The 12,865-nt window shown below is 50.5% G+C and overlaps 1 long non-coding RNA gene across 1 annotated transcript; it reads left to right on the top strand.

Moving 5' to 3' along the window:
• Nucleotides 1-5,291: 5,291 nt before the first annotated feature.
• On the top strand, nt 5,292-8,741 carry LOC138565844 (uncharacterized). The gene is made up of 4 exons (XR_011301653.1): nt 5,292-5,323; nt 5,775-5,806; nt 7,493-7,524; nt 8,629-8,741. It is a non-coding gene; the product is annotated as an uncharacterized lncRNA (long non-coding RNA).
• The last annotated feature ends 4,124 nt before the right edge of the window (nt 8,742-12,865 follow it).

A 12,865-nucleotide genomic window follows, 5' to 3' on the forward strand; every position in this document is an offset into this window, starting at 1 on the left:
TTTTTTCAGTGTATGTATCTGGGCATCTTGCTCTGCATTCTTTTGCAGTAAGAGCCAGATCTTCTTGGAGTTTGGTGGTATACTGCCTACCGTCTGTTTCAGATTCTTTGCTATCCCGGAGTCCAGATTGTTCTGAAGTTTCTGCAGTGCTTCCCCTTGCCTCTTTGTCAAATCTATATAGTCTGCATGCTTTTCCTGTATGACTCCAATGTGGAGGTACAGGCAGGCCGCTATTTTGGCAATTTTACACTGTTCCTCTTTTGTTTTTTTACGGCCATGTACAGCTCGCTAAGCGCTTGATGTAATGGACCCTTATCCTGCCAGAGATCAAGGTTGATTTCAGCGATTTGCTGTTTTATTCCCTGCAGCCATACCTGTTCATCCTGTTCTGGCCATTCACCCTTGCAAACAATTTGTGCAGGAGGTGTTCCCTAGCGATATTATTTTCCTCTGGGGTCGCCATTCTGGAAATATTAATTTCCTTCTGACTTATCTCAGGGTTACTTTACTTTTGCAAACAGGCCCAATTCCCTTGAGTATTTCTTTTGAGGCGTGCTTGTACAGTGTAGCACAGTATGGTAACCCAACTAGGTACATGTACCCCGTTAGCTAGCACACTGTGTAAGACTGTCACAAATGGTATGTCAAATTCAGTATCCCGCGTCCGAGCCCCCAAGCTGTCAGTGATTTCAATCTGGCACACACCCAAGTTACACCCAGCATGTAGTGCGCAAATGAAACCCTCATTTATTTTTATCTATAAATTCAATATTCTGAACGATATAAAACTCATATCACACCCTTCTCCTGAAACCCCCCTGGTCACACTGAACCAGGAATCAGGCTAGTTTGTAATGGTACATATTTATTTATGTATTTAGAATTTAAATCCCAATATATTTTAATAGGTACCAACAATCATGAATAGGGGTGACAGAACACTAAATAATGTCTTTAATGTACTAGGAGTCAAATAATGAACACAAAAACAAATGCAGCACAGAAAAGAATGCTGTTGTGTCAGTTTGGAAGGGATAGCACTATGGTTACCCCTGCAACACCCTTCAACCCACCAATAGGCAATTTAAATAGATGTGAGGAGAGAGCAGGTATTCAGGAATAATACAAATCAACAGAATATTACTCCCACCTTCCCATTTTTAAACACAAGAGAAGACCGGAGTTGACTTTTCAACTGCCAGTATGTCTTTGAAATTGTCTGAGCAAAAACACCAAATGTGGACAAAAATGCTTACATTATGATACATTTCTATGTAAGTCGCTTTGAACAGATGCACACAATCACAAACAATGACTTAGGGCCTCATTACACGGATGGCGGTAGCAGTAAATCCTTACCGCCTTACTACGAGGTCCCTTTGCGGGTTGGGGAATTTAACGCCTGCTTTTTGCAGGCGTTAAAAACCAACCCGCAAAGGGACCCAGGGAGCTAATTACGGTACCGCAATTTGCGGTACCGTAATTAGCGCCTTCCCCATTCCCATTATGCCCTATGGGGCAAAAATGGGAATGGGGAAGGGCAATGGTGGAAGGGGGAATTACCACCCCACCAACCTTGGAATGGGGCGGTAATTCCCCTTTCCGCCAAGGCGGTGCCGGTATTTTACCGGCATGAACCATGGCGCTAGTAGCGCCATGGTTCTCCACCATCCGTGTAATGAGGCCCTTAGTCAAACGAAAACATTTGGAATCTCAAAGTCAAAGTAGGAAATAATTTAAAGCTAATACACAGGTGTAACATCTTTCAGAATGTCAAATTGCATCAAATTTGTCCTTTTACGATTTTCGCTATAATGGGCCAATCACACTGTTTCACACTGCATTGTAGGGTTCTTTGGATAGCTAAGGATGTTAGGTACAAGTAGGAGTTAAAATGTTGCTTCTATCATAAAAACTGAGGGAGTTATAGAGTTATATACCCTAAATTGGCAGCGCATGATGTACCGCAACGGGGGGGTGGCCCTCAACCCCCCCCCACCCCAAATGGAGGGCCCCACCTCATGCAACCCTCCCTGGGGGCAGATATCTGCTCCTAGGAAGGGGCATCTGACCCCAGGGAGGGATGCATGAGGTGGGCCCCCCCTATCTGCCCCCAGGGAGGGTTGCATGAGGTGGGGCCCTCCATTTGGGGTGGGGGGGGGTTGAGGGCCACCCCCCATTGCGGTACATCATGCGCTGCCAATTTAGGGTGGCCCTCAGCCCCCCTAAAAAGCAGCCTGTGATTTTGTATATTTTTTTTTGTTTACCCAACTTGGCTTGGTGCAGATGGGCCCATTAGTGTGGCTATCTGCCCCCAGGGTGCCCAAACCCTACTGCCCCATCTATTGGGGGTCCTGCCCCACCTTTTGGGGTGGCCCTCTCCCCCCTCACCCCAAATGGAGGTGGGGTGTACCTCACGCAGCCGTTTGGAGGAGGCCCAGGGAGGCCTGCATGAGGTGTGTCCCCCAGCCATTGGGGGTGGGGTGGGGGGGGCACCCCAAAAGCTGGGACAGGACCCCCAATAGATGGGGCAGTAAGGTTTGGGCACCCTGGGGGCAGATAGCCACACTAATGGGCCCATCTGCACCAAACCAAGTTGGGTAAACAAAAAAAAATATACAAAAACACAGGCTGCTTTTTAGGGGGGGCTGAGGGCCACCCTAAATTGGCAGCGCATGATGTACCGCAATGGGGGGTGGCCCTCAACCCCCCCCCCACCCCAAATGGAGGGCCCCACCTCATGCAACCCTCCCTGGGGGCAGATATCTGCTCCTAGGAAGGGGCATCTGACCCCAGGGAGGGATGCATGAGGTGAGGCCCCGCCTATCTGCGCCCAGGGAGGGTTGCATGAGGTGGGGCCCTCCATTTGGGGTGGGGGGGGGTTGAGGGCCACCCCCCGTTGCGGTTCATCATGCGCTGCCAATTTAGGGTGGCCCTCAGCCCCCCCTAAAAAGCAGCCTGTGGTTTTGTAATTTTTGTTTTTTTACCCAACTTTGCTTGGTGCAGAAGGCCACATTAGTGTGGCTATCTGCCCCCAGGGTGCCCAAACCCTACTGCCCCATCTATTGGGGGTCCAGCCCCACCTTTTGGGGTGGCCCTCTCCCCCCTCACCCCAAATGGAGGTGGGGTGTACCTCACGCAGCCGTTTGGAGGAGGCCCAGGGAGGCCTGCATGAGGTGTGTCCCCCAGCCATTGGGGGTGGGGTGGGGGGGGCACCCCAAAAGCTGGGGCAGGACCCCCAATAGATGGGGCAGTAGGGTTTGGGCACCCTGGGGGCAGATAGCCACACTAATGGGCCCATCTGCACCAAGCAAAGTTCGGTAAACAAAAAAAAAATTACAAAACCACAGGCTGCTTTTTAGGGGGGGCTGAGGGCCACCCTAAATTGGCAGCGCATGATGTACCGCAACGGGGGGTGGCCCTCAACCCCCCCCACCCCAAATGGAGGGCCCCACCTCATGCAACCCTCCCTGGGGGCAGATATCTGCTCCTAGGAAGGGGCATCTGACCCCAGTGAGGGATGCATGAGGTGGGCCCCCCCCTATCTGCCCCCAGGGAGGGTTGCATGAGGTGGGGCCCTCCATTTGGGGTGGGGGGGGTTGAGGGCCACCCCCCGTTGTGGTACATCATGCGCTGCCAATTTAGGGTGGCCCTCAGCCCCCCCTAAAAAGCAGCCTGTGATTTTGTATATTTTTTTTTGTTTACCCAACTTGGCTTGGTGCAGATGGGCCCATTAGTGTGGCTATCTGCCCCCAGGGTGCCCAAACCCTACTGCCCCATCTATTGGGGGTCCTGCCCCACCTTTTGGGGTGGCCCTCTCCCCCCTCACCCCAAATGGAGGTGGGGTGTACCTCACACAGCCGTTTGGAGGAGGCCCAGGGAGGCCTGCATGAGGTGTGTCCCCCAGCCATTGGGGGTGGGGTGGGGGGGGCACCCCAAAAGCTGGGGCAGGACCCCCAATAGATGGGGCAGTAGGGTTTGGGCACCCTGGGGGCAGATAGCCACACTAATGGGCCCATCTGCACCAAGCAAAGTTCGGTAAACAAAAAAAAAATTACAAAACCACAGGCTGCTTTTTAGGGGGGGCTGAGGGCCACCCTAAATTGGCAGCACATGATGTACCGCAACGGGGGGTGGCCCTCAACCCCCCCCACCCCAAATGGAGGGCCCCACCTCATGCAACCCTCCCTGGGGGCAGATATCTGCTCCTAGGAAGGGGCATCTGACCCCAGGGAGGGATGCATGAGGTGGGCCCCCCCCTATCTGCCCCCAGGGAGGGTTGCATGAGGTGGGGCCCTCCATTTGGGGTGGGGGGGGTTGAGGGCCACCCCCCGTTGCGGTACATCATGCGCTGCCAATTTAGGGTGGCCCTCAGCCCCCCCTAAAAAGCAGCCTGTGGTTTTGTATATTTATTTTTGTTTACCCAACTTTGCTTGGTGCAGATGGCCACATTAGTGTGGCTATCTGCCCCCAGGGTGCCCAAACCCTACTGCCCCATCTATTGGGGGTCCCGCCCCACCTTTTGGGGTGGCCCTCTCCCCCCTCACCCCAAATGGAGGTGGGGTGTACCTCACGCAGCCGTTTGGAGGAGGCCCACGGAGGCCTGCATGAGGTGTGTCCCCCAGCCATTGGGGGGGGTTGGAGGGGGCACCCCAAAAGGTGGGGCAGGACCCCCAATAGATGGGGCAGTAGGGTTTTGGCACTCCGGCGCCAGATTGGCACACCAATGTGCCCCTGTGCACAAAGGGGAGTTGGGTTACCAAAGGAAAACAGTGAAATTGTTGGAAGGTTTTTTTAGGGGGGCGGTGGAGCACCCCAAAGGGTTGGGAAAGCTTCTAAAGGAATGGGGCGTTAACCCCCCCTGCCCACAATGGAGTGGGTGCCATGTCATGCAGCCCTCCCTGGGACCAGATATCTGCTCCTAGAACGGACGCCTGAGCCTAGGGAGGAGTGCAGGACAGCCTTCCCCCTTATCTGCCCCTTGGGAGGGCTACATGAGATGGGCCGCCCATCAAATTGGGGTGGTGGTGGAGAGGTGCAACCGCCCTCACGTTAGGAAATTCCACAGCGGTGTAGGGGGCCCCTCCTCCCCCAGAAAAGGGCAGCCTGCCATTTTGAATTGGGTTCTTCGTTTACTATACCTGCCTTGGCGTAGAGGGGCACATTGGTGTGCCAGTCTGGCGCCGGGGTGCCCAAAACATACAGGCCAATGCAACAGGGGGGCCAATATGGGTGGTCTGGTATTTGGGTGGGCTGACACAGATAATATATGTTTTGTTCTTCCTTTACAGGTCTTGAGCAGTTCAAGCTTCTCCCTTGTTATGTACGTATGAAATTTTGCTTATTCCAACATTTTATAGTGGGTGGAGGGCACATTGCTATTGGGTTGGGGGTGAACAGGGCCTGTAGTGTTCTGTTGTGAAGGAAGTGGGTGCTCTGGGGAGGGATTGGGGTGGCCAGGAACACACTTGCCCGGGTTGCGGACAAAACGCCCCCCCAGTGCAGCTGAACAGTGCTGTTTCCCTGGGAGGGAAGTTTGCCACTTAGCCATCTGTGCAATGTTTTTTTTGTGTGCTGGGGGTTGCCATACACCCATTGGTCTTAGGCCAGTTTGCTATCACTGTGCAGTCCAGCCTTCTGTGGAGGTAGATGACTGAGAAGTTTCATGTATGTGGTGGAAGGAGCTGAAAAAAGTACAGATATATGCCAGACAGTTTGGATGTGTTATTGGTAGGCAAAGCACTGAATGTAAATCTTTTATGTTTCTGTTGCAGTTGCGGCTACTGAAAAGCTTATGCTGATTTATGTAAGTACCACATATATTACTTGGTAATGTGCGGGTGGAGGGTTACTGTGGTGGGAGAAACTGTGGCTGCAGTGTCAGTGGTATGGGTGAGAAAGGGTAGTAGGGCGGTTCGGGGGACACTGATGGGAGTGCCTTGCATTGAGGAAGGTGGCTGCTTTGCAGAAGGAAAAATTTGCCGACATAAGTAGCAGCTCCTTTTCAAAAATGTTGCCGGTAGTAATGCAGATGGTCATTTTGTTCTGAGCATGGTACGCGTACTTGATACAGAGAACACTACTTTTACTGCAACGATCACCATTTCTGTGGTCCTTTTCCAGCAGTCGTCCCAGTGAGCCCCGCCAGGCTCCCCATCCTTTTGCAGGGGGAAAAGCTGTAACGCAGGGTAGCTAGAGGGGCAGGAGGGGTGGGGGATGAAGTCATTGCCCTTGGGCGTCCATCTCCCAGATGGATATTTAGTCCCTCAAATGCAGCAGTGGGTGCAGGGTGCCCCGGCACGGTCCCCATCCCGTCCTAGAGGGGAAAGCTGCAGTGCTGGCCAGGCAGAGATGTAGTGTGGTGGTGGTTGATGTGTGTGACCTTGGCTGCCTCTCTGCCTTGGTAGTTGAATGGCCCCAAGTTCACCAGTACTTTAGGAGCTGCGCCCCAATTTCTCACAATCAAAGTGTCCAAATTTGCGTGCATGTGTAATGAATGGCGCACATTCTGTCATAGGAACTATATTCGGAGAGGTTACAAAACACCCTTGCTGCACAGGTCATATCCTCTGTCAGACTAGTCACCCTGCCAAAGTGTAATGGTGTAGCATGTGGAAGTCACCTTACCACCGTGCAGTGCAGGCAGTGGGCCACAGGAGCAGACAACCTTCACTGATTACAATTGCCCCAGCAGAACTGTGTTATTGCCACAAGGTGACATACTGTCTTCCTCACCTCTTTGCCACCTCCTTCCCCTAAAACACAAGTGCCAATTACGTAAAGACCTACTGTAAATTCACATGAGAGGTGCATGTCCGAATGGGTGAAGTGTGTGTCTGGGATTGTTACAAGAGCCATGTGTTCACACAATCATTCAGCTAGTTTGTAAACTGTATGTATAGGCATATTCATGGGGGTTCACTTGTTTCCATATCATAGTGACGATGAGGGTTGTGCAGATAATTGCCTACTCTTTCACCCAAAGGGCTGCACGATTTTCCGAGGGCCAACCACATCTGGCTCTCAAAGGGATGCCCTCCTGGTGCATTGGTTTGGGGTTAGGGGGAAGTGCTTTCACCAGCTCAGAGGAGCCATCAGCGATGTCCATGCAAAAGGAGATGCAACCCCAACACCCTACAGTGGTGCAGCTGGGAGGAAAAGATTTAACGTCTGTGGGAGGGAAAGGGATACATGAGCTGCTAATGGAGGAACTGGAATGGATAGCACAGATGTTTCCAAACAGTGATGGTTTGGTGCCAGATATCCGGGATTTATTTATTGTTATGTTTTTTCTGCAGGATGCCATATGCCCACTTGTCTTATTTCCATTTCCAATCCGTGTGCAGTCTAGCCTTCCGTAGTGGTAGATTACTGAGAAGTGTCATGGAACTGGTGGAAGGAAGTGAAAAATGTACAGATAGTAGCCAGACAGTTTGGATGTGTAATTGGTAGGCAAAGCATTGATTTCAATTCTTTTATGTTTCCTTTGCAGTTGCGGCTACTGAAAAGCTATTGCTGACTTATGTAAGTACAACATTAATTATTCGGTAATGTGGGGGTGGAGGGTTACTGTGGTGGAAGGAATTGTGGCTGCATTGTCAGTGATAAGGGTGGGAAAGGGTAGTGGGGAGGGTCGGGGGCCAGTGATGGGTGTGCCTTGCATTGAGTAAGGCAGCTGCTTTGCAGAAGGAAAGGTTTGGCCGACAAGTAGCAGCAAATTTTAAAAAAAAATTTCCAGTAGTTATATAGATGGTCATTTTTTCTGAGCATGCCATGCACACTTGTTACAGAGCTCATTCCTTTCACTGCAAAGTTCACCATTTCTGTGGTCCAATTTCAGCAGTGGTCCCAGTGTGCCCTGTCAGGGTCCCCATCCTTTAGCAGGGGGAAAAACTGTAACATAGGGTAGCTAGAGAGGGGGGTGTCATTGGCCTTGGGCGTCCGTCCCCCAGGTGGATATTTTGTCCTCCAAATTCAGCAGTGGGTGCAGGGTGCCCTGGCAGGGTCCAATCCCTTCCAAGAGAGGAAAGCTGTAGTGCTGACCAGGAAGCTATGTAGGGTAGTGGTGGGTGATGGGTGTGACCTTGGCCACCTCCCTTCCTTGGTAGTGAAGTGCCCCCAAGGTCACTAGTGGTCCTGGAGCTATGGTCGAAACACTCACATTGAAAGTGTCTGAAGGTGCACCCATTTGTGGTAAATGTGGCACATTCTGTCAGGGTACCTATATTCAGAGAGCGTACAAAGCACACTTCCGGTGGACTTCATATCCTCTGTGAGACTAGTCACCCTGCCAAATTGTAACGATGTAGCATGTGCAAGTCACCTTACCACCGTGCTGGGCAGGCGGTGGGCCACAGGAGCAGACAACTTTTACTGATTACAATTGCGCCAGCACAACTGTGTTATTGGCACAAGGTGACATACTATCTTCTTCACCTCCTTTCCCTGAAAATAATGTGGCAATTATGTGTCGACCTACTGTTATCTCAAATGAGAGGTGGTTTGCGAATGGGTGAAGTGTGTGTCAGGGATTGTTACAAGAGTCATGTATTGGTGCAATTGTTGTGTAATGTGGTAAAATGTATGTGTAGCCATAATCATGGGGGTTTTCCTGTTTCCATTTCCTAGTGAGGATGAGGGTTGTGTGGATTTTCGGCCACTCTTATATCCAAAGGGCTGCACGACATTTCCGAGGGCCACCTACTTCTGGGTCTGGAAGGGATGGCCTTGCGGTGCATTGGTTTGGGGTGGGGGGGATGCGCCTTCACCAGCTCCGAGGAGCCATCATCGCTGCCCAAGCAAAAGGAAAGCCCCCCCCCTTGACCTTATAGTGGTTCACCTGGGAGGAAATGATTTTGCGTCTGTGGGACGGAAGGGGGTACGGGAGCAGCTCATGGCAGACCTTGAATGGATTGCACAGAGGTTTCCAAACACTGTGGTGGCCTGGTCCCAGATGATTCCCAGGATGGATTGGAGAACTCAAGGGAATAGAAGGACCATCAACCGCTCGGTGTGGAAAATGAATGCCGAGTTCACTAGCCTGACAGAGGGCAACACCAGAATACGGACCATTCACCATGGCAATATCAAAGGTGCTGTGATGTTTCACAGAGATGGGGTGCACCTTTCCAAAACAGGCATGGAGCTGTTCATTGGAAACATAATGGATTTTGCCCAGACGCTATTTTAGGGGGAGTTTGCCCAGTGACTGATGGACACACTGGAAGATGTGAAAAGTGAATACAAATGGTAGTAAGTATGTTGGCAGTGAGACTTCCACTTTCTAGCAATTGTTTGCATTCATGGCATGTCAAAGCATTCCGTATGTGTCTGCTACTGAATTCTTAGGTACCCATCACTACTTGCTTCAGCCTACATCAATTTGCTTGGCCTTGCAATAATTTTGTCCCTGTGAGCTTTCCCCTTACAATAGACACCCCTATATGAATGAGCAGGTGTTTTTGTCAAAAGTGTGCCAGCAGTTGGCCGGAAGGCCCAGCCGTGTACTTTATTTATCTTCCCTTTCTGCTTCTTCATTGCCTATGGCTTTTCAACTCACCCAATTACTAATACGTTGCATGGTTCCTTCTCACCTTGAATTACCATCCACGAGCATCCCATGGAGGAGGGCATGGTGCAAAGCATGTTGGCTGTTTCTGAATAGGTAGTGTGGCTGAAATCCTCGTCCCCACGCTTGTATTTCTGTACAGTTTAGCGGAATAGTACATTGTCCATAGATTTTTTGTTCTCTTTCTTTTAGGTGCAGGTGTGTTGTAGCTGTCTACCCACTTGTAGGAAAGCAGTCAGCTGGTCCTTAGCATTTCACGTGAGTGTTTGCAAAGTACTACTCCGTTTATTGTAGCGTGCAGGGAGTACTTCATATTGCAGAGGGCTGCTACAGTTTGTGAGCAAAGTCTGGACCTTTTGGTGTACTTGTGTGGAGTAGGTTTGTGGCACTGAATACCACTTACTGTGTTACGTTCCATACTTTCAGAAGCACACATACTTCTTGTTTCAGTCTTCATCTGGTCTTTGGGCAGTGAAGGGTTCCATAGCGAAGGTACTCATGGCTTCTCGGCGATCAATGTCTGGTGCGGTGGCATTAGCTGCAGTGATGGAGTCTGGCTCAGAGCAAGGCACAGATGTGTACATGCATTCTGAAACAGATAGTGCTTCTGAGGGGCACGAGGGAAGTGATTGGGGAAGTGAGATGGCCATTGACGAAAGTCCCTCCTCCCACTCATCATCGTCATCATCTGATGATGAAGAGGAAGGAAGAGTGCGTCCACCTTTTTGCACACTTCCCACACGCAGGGGACCTGTAAGGGGGAGGGGACGTGGAAGACGGCCACGCAATGTGGCAGTTCCTGACATGACTCAAGAGTCGCTCTGGGTGCCTCCAGCAATGGCTCAGCCTGTTGTGCCCCCTTTCACTGGTATATCAGGGTGCACAGTGAATACAGAAGGGTTTCAGCCTATTGATTTTTTCAACCTTTTTGTTGATGATGGGTTCATTGCAGATGTGGTTGAGCAAACCAATTTATACGCTGCACTGTTCATGAGGTCTAGGGGTCCCACTCTAAAACCCCACTCCAGAGCACAAGCATGGGTACCCACAAACGATGTTGAAATGAGACAGTTTTGGGGTCTCATTTTGCTCATGGGAATTGGACACAAGCCGTCTGTCGCAATATACTGGACTACTGTAGCACCACTTTATTGCCCGTTTTTTTCAGCTACAATGAGCAGAAATCGCTTTCAAGCACTGCACCGTATGTTGCACTTCAATGACAACTCGGCAGCATTACCCAAAACGGACCCAAACTTTGATAGGCTGTTCAAACTTAAGCCATTTCTGGACCACTTCACTCACCGATTTGCAGAGGTGTATGTTCCTAGCCAGAACATATCAATTGATGAATCGTTGGTGTTGTTCAAAGGTCGCCTTGTATTCAGGCAATACATTCCTAGCAAGAGATCACGATATGGGATTAAAATGTACATGTTGTGTGAAAGTACCACTGGGTATGTCAGCAGCATGAGAGTCTACACCGGTAAAGACTCTACCCTAAACCCTCCGGGCTGCCCAGCCAATTTAGGGACAAGTGAGAAGATTGTTTGGGATCTTCTCACACCATGGCTCCACAAGGGACATCATTTGTATGTAGACAATTTCTACACCGGAATTCCACTGTTCAAGGAATTGTTCAATGTGGGCACACTGGCATGCGGTACAATCCGCAGTAACCGCAAAGGCTTCCCCAGACAACTTGTGTGTAAGAAGTTGGCCAAGGGACAATGTATGGCATTGCGGCAGGATGAATTGTTAGCAGTGAAATTCTGCGACAAAAGGGATGTGTACATGCTAAGTACTATTCATGATGAAAGTACTTCAGCTGTCCCTCTGCGCAGGCAGACTCAGCAAGTGTTGAAGCCCAATTGCATTCTGGATTACAACAAGTACATGGGTGGAGTAGACAAAAATGACCAAGTGCTTGAGTCATACCACGCTGAACGCAAGTCGCGTTTCTGGTACAAAAAGTTAGCCACACACATTGTGCATATGGCAACGTACAATGCTTATGTGGTGTACCGTGCAGCTACTCCACAAAACAAGCTCTCCTTTTTGGATTTTGAATTAGAAATTGTTCAATCTCTGGCTAATGTTCATGTACAAATTCCCTCCTTTCCAGAGGTCGAAGATGTGGCCAGATTGCAAGAGCAACACTTTGGTGATTATGTTCCTCCCACTGCCACGAAGGCACAACCGTACCGAAAATGTAAGGTGTGTACAAAACAAGGAAAGAGGAAGGATACTCGGGTGTACTGTCCCCAATGCCCTTCCCAGCCTGCCCTCTGCTTTCAGCCTTGTTTCCTTTTGTATCATACAAAGGAAAAATATTGGGAGATCGACTGATTTCCGAAAATGCCCATCGTTCCTTGAAAGGGACCCTTAGCCCCTGAAATCGTGCATGTCTTGTAAAGGAATGGCACTCTTGCACCCTGCCCTGGAGGAGTACCTTCAATGAAAATGCAACAGGATGTCAACTCACTTCACTTGATTTAGCGTGCATTAACGAGCATCGCTAGTCCTGATTCCTCCACTTGAGGCCTGCCTTGGAAAGGCAACCACAGCCGTAGCTTTCCCTTGAGGCCTGCCAAGAAAATGTACATCAGTCTAGATCCCTCAGCTCAAAGCGTGACTTGCAAAGGAACGCTAATCAGGCTCCTTCCATTGGAGGCGTGCCTACGAAATAGTAATCATTATGAGTCCCTGGACTTGAGTTGTGCCATGCGGGTCTTTCCCCTTTGGCGTGCTTTGGCAAGCAATGCTAGTCCTGCCCCCTCCACTTGAGGCCTGCCTGGGAAAGAGACATCACCCCCGGTACCTTTCCCTTCAGGTCTGCCTCATAAGGAAATGGCAGTCTAGCTCCCTCTGCGCGTGGCGTGCCTTGCAAAGTAACACGATGCTTGTTTCTTCCAAAGCAGGCACATCTTGGAAAGAAATGCCACTCTAGCTCCCTCCACTTGAGGTGTGCCTTGGAGTAGGTGGGGACAGCACTCTGCTTTACTCCCCTTTGGCGTGCTTTGGCAAGCAATGCTAGTCCTGCCCCCTCCACTTGAGGCCTGCCTGGGAAAGAGACATCACCCCGGTACCTTTCCTTTCAGGTCTGCCTCATAAGGAAATGGCAGTCTAGCTCCCTCTGCGCGTGGCGTGCCTTGCAAAGTAACGCGATGCTTGTTTCTTCCAAAGCAGGCACATCTTGGAAAGAAATGCCACTCTAGCTCCCTCCACTTGAGGTGTGCCTTGGAGTAGGTGGGGACAGCACTCTGCTTTACTCCCCTTTGGCGTGCTTTGGCAAGC

Source organism: Ambystoma mexicanum, chromosome 2p (genome assembly GCF_040938575.1).
Source record: "Ambystoma mexicanum isolate Mex_15411 chromosome 2p, UKY_AmexF1_1, whole genome shotgun sequence".
Classification (NCBI taxonomy): Eukaryota; Metazoa; Chordata; class Amphibia; order Caudata; family Ambystomatidae; genus Ambystoma; species Ambystoma mexicanum.